A 6,899-nucleotide genomic window follows, 5' to 3' on the forward strand; every position below is an offset into this window, starting at 1 on the left:
TGAACTAGACAGTTGGGGGAGGGGGGCGGCAATAGGGGGAGGGTGGGGAGGGAACACCCATAAGGAAGGGGGGGGGAGGGGATGTTTGCCCGAAACCGGGAAAGGGAATAACACTCAAAATGTATATAAGAAATATTCAAGTTAATAAAAAAAAAAAAAAAAAAAAAAAAAAAATAATTTTAAGGTTCCACACCATGAGGAACTGATTAAAACTGCAGTATTAGGAATGTGGAAAAGCACTGCTCTAGAGTAATCTAGGTGCAGGAGAGAGGTATCCCAAAATAATCCTTGTGATATTATCTGGAACTTTAAAAAATTTTTTTATACTCGTAGATATAAAATTCTCATTGTTATGAGACAGAGTTATTATAAATTTACTCCTTTTTTATGTAAGCACCGAGAACATTTGTTTTCATATTCATCAGAGACTGGTTCTTGCTTTGTAGCCTAGGCTGCCCTCACACTCTAAATCCCTTGGCCTACACTTCCTGAGTGGTGGTATTAAAGAATATACAACCATGTGGATCCTGCCCAGGTCACTGTTCACCCTTGAGCCCTCTCAGGGCATCTGCATCCACTTCTGGGTCACATCCCCCCAACCCACTTCCTCTACCAAGATCTCAGGTACCACCTTTCTGTGTGCTTCTTTGGCTACCCAGCTGCACTTTGCAGGTTAATCTTGTCCTGTTATCCTTTCTGGTCACACATCTCAGAATTCTGCCTGAATTTGGTAAAGTGGAGAAGAGACTATTTTGAAAGAGAAGGCAGAAGGTGGGTGAATCGTGATTGCAAATGCAATTTGCAGTTAATTTTCAATTCAACAGGAAACCTAGTATGTTGTGGCTATGCGGCCTGCCTAAAGATAATCAGTATAAAGGTAGAGCTTGGATTGGAACCCACACTCCTTAACCATGGTGCCTCCTGGAGGCAAACAAAAGACAGAAGACCACGTATGACCACATATTAATACTACGAATGGCTCTGTAGCCAAATCCTGTGGGGCAGAGAGCAGGACTCTCAGAAGTGCTGATATTCCTGAGAGCTCAGGGGACACTGCCACTGCTGCTCACATTCCTGGCCCAAGAGGAACCTGCCTAGTACCCTGTGGACACAGGAACCTAGGAACAGTCAGGGGCAGGACACTTCTGGTTTCTGCTTGCTCTGAGAGCAGAAAGCCAGTCACCAGGAGAGGGGACACACCTGAGAGCAGAGGTAAGACCAACTCTTCTGCTCAAAGTGACTGGCCTGGTGCCTTCAGGACAGACAAAGACAGAAGTAGTCTGGGATAGGACACCTCCGGTTTCTGCCTGCTCCTGGAGTTGAACAGTTCCCACAGCTCTCTTACCCAAATCCTGTGGCAGAGACAGCTGGATTCTCAGAAGTGTGGATCTGAGAGATCAGGGGAGACTGCCAATGGTGCTCACATTTTTGGGCTAAGAAGAACCTGCCTAGTGTCCTCCGGATACAGGAACCTAGGAGCAGTCAGAGGCAGGACCCTTCTGGTTTCTGCCTAAGCCCAGAGCTGAAAGTCAGTCTCTTGGACTGATGACACTGAGAGCAGAGGTAAAACAAACTCTTCTGTTCCAGCAACCAGCCTAGAGGTTTCAGGATACACAAATCCAGGAGCAGTTCTCTGTTCCCAGATCCTGATGAAAGAAAATAGGTCTAAAGGAGTCCTGACACACAAGCTTACAGGAGGGTCAAGCCACTGTCAAAGACAGCAAGACAAACTAACACCAGAGACAAAGTGATGGCAAGAGGCAAGCAGAGGAACCTAAGTAACAAAAACCAAGACAACTTGGCATCATCAGAGTGCAGTTCTCACATCAAAGTAAGTAGTGGATATCCAAACACACTGGAAAATCAAGATTTGGATTTAAAATCACAACTCATAATGATGTTAGAGGAATTTAAGAAGGACATAAATAACTCTCTTAAAGAAATACAGGACAACACAGGTAAACCAGTAGAAGCCTTTAAAGAGGAAACACAAAAATCCCTTAAAGAATTACAGGAAAACACAACTAAACTAGTGAAGAAATTGAACAAAGCATCTAGGATTTAAAAATGGAAATAGAAACAATAAAGAAAGAACAAAGGAAGACAACCCTGGAGATAGAAAAATCTATGAAAAAAGATCAGGAGCATAGACACAAGCATCACCAACAGAATACAGGAGATAGAAGAGAGAATCTCAGGGGCAGAAGATACCATAGAAAACATTGACACAACCATCAAAGAAAATGTAAAACGCTCCTAACCTAAAACATCCAGGAAATCCAGGACACAATGAGAAGATCAAACCTAAAGATAATAGGTAAAGAAGAGAGTGAAGATTCCCAACTTAAAGGGCCAGTAAATATTTTCAACAAAATTGTAGAAGAAAACTTCTCTAACCTAAAGAAAGAGATGTCCATGAACATACAAGAAGCCTACAGAACTTCAAATAGATTGGACCAGAAAAGAAATTCCTCCCATCACATAATAGTCAAAACACCAAACACACAAAACAAAGAAAGGATATTAAAAGCAGTAAGGTCAAGTAACATATAAAGGCAGACCTATGAGAATTATACCAAACTTCTCATCAGAGACTATGAAAGCCAGAAGATCCTGGCAGATGTCATACAGACCATAATAGAACACAAATACCAGCCAAGGCTACTATATCCAGCAAAACTCTCAATTAACATATGGATGGAGAAACCAAGATATTCCATGACAAAACCAAATTTACACAATACCTTTTCTCAAATACAGGCCTCCAAAGAATAATAGATGGAAAACTCCAACACAAGGAGGGAAACTATATCCTAGAAAAAGGCAAGAATGTAATCTTCTTGCAACAAACCCAAAAGAAGAGAGCCACACAAACATAATTCCACCTCTAACGACAAAAATAACAGGAAACAACAATCATTTTAACATAAATCGACTCAATTCCCCAATAAAAAATATAGACTAGCAGACTGGATACATAAAGAGGACCCAGCATTTTGCTGCATACAGGAAACATATCTCAGTTACAATGACAGACACTACCTGTAAAGACTGGAAAACAATTTTCCAAGTAAATGATCCCAAGAAACAAGCTGGAGTAGAGATTAAAATATGGAACAAAATCTACTTTCAACCAAAGGCTATCAAAAACAATAAGGAAAGACACTTCATATTTATCAAAGGAAAAATCCACCAAGATGAACTTTCAATCCTGAATATCTATGCTCCAAATACAAGGGTATCTATTTTCACAAAAGAAACCTTACTAAAGCTCAAAGCACACATTGTGCTTCACATAAAAATAGTGGGAAATTTCAAAACCCCACTCTAAGCAATGAACAGATCATGGGAAACAGAAATTAAACAGAGACATGGAGAAACTAACAGAAGTTATGAACCAAATGGATGTAATAGATATTTATAGAAAATTTCATTCTAAAACAGAAGAATATACATTCTCAGTACCTCATGGTACCTTCTCCAAAACTGACTATATAATCAATCACAAAACAGGCCTCAACAGATAAAAGGAGATTGAAATAATCCCATGCACCTATCAGATCACCACTGACTAAGACTGGTCTTCAACAACAACAAAAACGACAGAAAGTGAACATATACATGGAAGTTGAACAATGCTTTATTCAATGATAACTCGGTCAAGGAAGAAATAAAGAAAGAAAAATTGATGACATTTTAGAACTTAATGAAGGCACAGCATACCAAAATTTATGGAACACAAGGAAAACAGTGCTAAGAAAAAACTCTATAGTCCTTAATGCCTCCAAAAAGAGACTGGAGGGAGCATACACTAATGGCTTGACAGCACACCTAAAAGCTCCAAAACAAAAAGAAGAAAATACACCCAAGAGGAGAAGAAGGCAGGAAATAATCAAACTCAGGGCTGAAATCAACCAAGTAGAAACAAAAAGAACTATACAACAACAACAACAACAACAAAAGAACTATATCAACAAAACCGGGATCTGGTTCTTTGAGAAAATCATGAAGATAGATAAGCCCTTAGCCAGACTAACCAGAGGGCAAAGAGTGAGTATCCAAATTAAAAAAATCAGAAATGAAAAAGGAGACATAACAACAGAATTTGAGGAAATTCAGAAAATCATCAGATCCTACTATAAAAGCCTATATTCAACAAAACTGGAAAATCTGAATGAAATGGACAATTTTCTAGACAGTTATCAGGTATCAAAGTTAAATCAAGATCAGATAAACCATCTAAACAGTCTCATAACTCCTAAAGAAATAGAACCAGTCAACCAGTCATTGAAAGTCTCCCAACAACAACAACAACAACAACAAAACAAAAAACAAACAAACAAAAAGCCCAAGACCGGATGGGTTCAGTGCAGAATTCTATCAGACCTTCACAGAAGATCTCATACCAATACTGTTCAAAGTATTCCACAAAATAGAAACAGATGGAACACTATCCAATCCATTCTTTGAAGCCACAATTACATGTATACCTAAACCACACAAAGACCTAACAAAGAAAGAGAACTTCAGACCAATCTTCCTTATGAGATTGATGCAAAAATAATCAATAAAATTCTGGCAAACTGAATCCAGGAAAACATCAAAACGATCATCCATCATGATCAAGTAGGCTTCATCCCAGGGATGCAGATGTTTCAATATATGGAAATCCATCAATGCAATCCACTATATAAACAAACTCAAAGAAAAAAACTCATGATTATCTCATTAGATGCTGAGAAAGCATTTGACAAAATCCAATACCCCTTCATGTTAAAAGTCCTGGAAAGATCAGGAATTCAAGGCCCATACCTAAACATACCAAAAGCAATAAACAGCAAACCAGTAGCCAACATCAAATTAAATGGAGAGAAACTTGAAACAATCCCACTAAAATCAGGGACTAGACAAGGCTACCCACTCTCTCCCTACTTATTCAATATAGTATGCAAAGTCCTAGCCAGAGCAATCAGACAACAAAAGGAGGTCAAAGGAATACAAATTGGAAAGAAAGAAGTAAAAATATCGCTATTTGCAGATGATACGATAGTATACTTTAGTGACTCCAAAAGTTCCACCAGAGAACTACTAAGCCTGATAAACACCTTCAGCAACATGGCTGGGTATAAACTCAAACAGATCAGTACCCTTCCTCTACTCAAAGGATAAACAGACTGAGAAAGAAATTAGGGAAACGACACCCTTCACAATAGTCCCAAATAACACAAAATACCTCAGTGTGACTCTAACCAAGCAAGTGAAAGATTTGTATGACAAGAACTTCAAGTCTCTGAAGAAAGAAAGGAAGGAAGATTTCAGAAGATGGAAAGATCTCCCATGCTCATGGATTGGCAGGATTAATATGGTAAAAATGGCCATTTTGCCAAAAGCCAGACGCAGGTACAATAAAATCCCCACCAAAATCCCAACTCGACTCTTCACAGAGTTAGAAAGAGAAATTTGTAAATTTATTTGGAATAACAAAAAAACCCAGGATAGGAAAAACTATCTTCAATAATAAAAGAACTTCTGGGGGAATCACCATCCCTGACTTCAATCAGTATTACAGAGCAATAGTTATAAAAAAAAACCAAAAAAACAAAAAAAAAAAAAAACCCTGTATGGTATTGGTACAGAGACAGGCATGTAGATGAATGAAATAGAGTTGAAGACCCAGAAATGAACACACACACCTATGGTCACTTGATCTTTGCCAAAGGAGCTAAAACCATCCAGTAGAAAAAAGATAACATTTTCAACAAATGGTTCTGGTTCAACTGGAGGTCAGCATGTAGAAGAATGCAGATCGATCCATCATTATCACCCTGTGCAAAGCTCAAGTCCAAGTGGGTGAAGGACCTCCACATCAAACCAGATACACTCAAACTAATAGAAGAAAAACTAGGGCAGCATCTGGAACACATGGGCACTGGGGAAAATTTCCTGAACAAAACACCAATGGCTTATTCTCTAAGATCAAGAATCGACAAATGGGACCTCATAAAACGGCAAATCTTCTATAAGGCAAAGAACACTGTCATTAAGACAAAACAGCAACCAACAGATTAGGAAAAGATCTTTACCAATCCTCCATCCAATAGAGGACTAATGTCTAAAATATACAAAAGAACTCAAGAAGTTGGACTCCAGAGAGCCAATTAACCCTATTAAAAATGGGGTGCAGAGCTAAACCAAGAATTCTAAGCTGAGGAATATTGAATGGCTGAGAAATACCTAAAGAAATGTTCAACTTCTTAGTCATCAGGGAAATGCAAATCAAAACAACCCTGAGATTCCACCTCACACCAGTCAGAAAGGCTAAGGTCAAAAATTCAGGTGACAGCAGATGTGGCAAGGATGCGGAGAAAGAGGAACACTCTTCCATTGTTGGTGGGATTGCAGACTGGTACAACCACTCTGGAAATTAGTCCGGAGGTTCCTCAGAAAATTGGACATTCCACTACCTGAGGACCCAGCTATACCTCTCCTGGGCATATACCCAAAAGATGCTCCGACATATAACAAGGACACATGTTCCACTATGTTCATAGCAGCCTTATTTATAATAACCAGAAACTGGAAAGAACTCAGATGCCCTTCAACAGAAGAATGGATACAGAAAATGTGGTACATCTACACCATGGACTACTACTCAGCTATCAAAAACAATGACTTCATGAAATTCATAGGCAAATGGAATGGACTAGAAAATATCATCCTGAGTGAGGTAACCCAATCACAGAAAAACACACATGGTATGCACTCACTGATAAGTGGATATTAGCCCAAAAGTTCGAATTACCCAAGATACAATCCACAGACCACGTGATGCTCAAGAAGAAGGACAACCAAAGTTTGGATGCTTCACTCTTTCTTAAAAGTGGGAACAAAAATATTCA

This window comes from Rattus rattus, chromosome 1 (genome assembly GCF_011064425.1).
Source record: "Rattus rattus isolate New Zealand chromosome 1, Rrattus_CSIRO_v1, whole genome shotgun sequence".
Taxonomy (NCBI): Eukaryota; Metazoa; Chordata; class Mammalia; order Rodentia; family Muridae; genus Rattus; species Rattus rattus.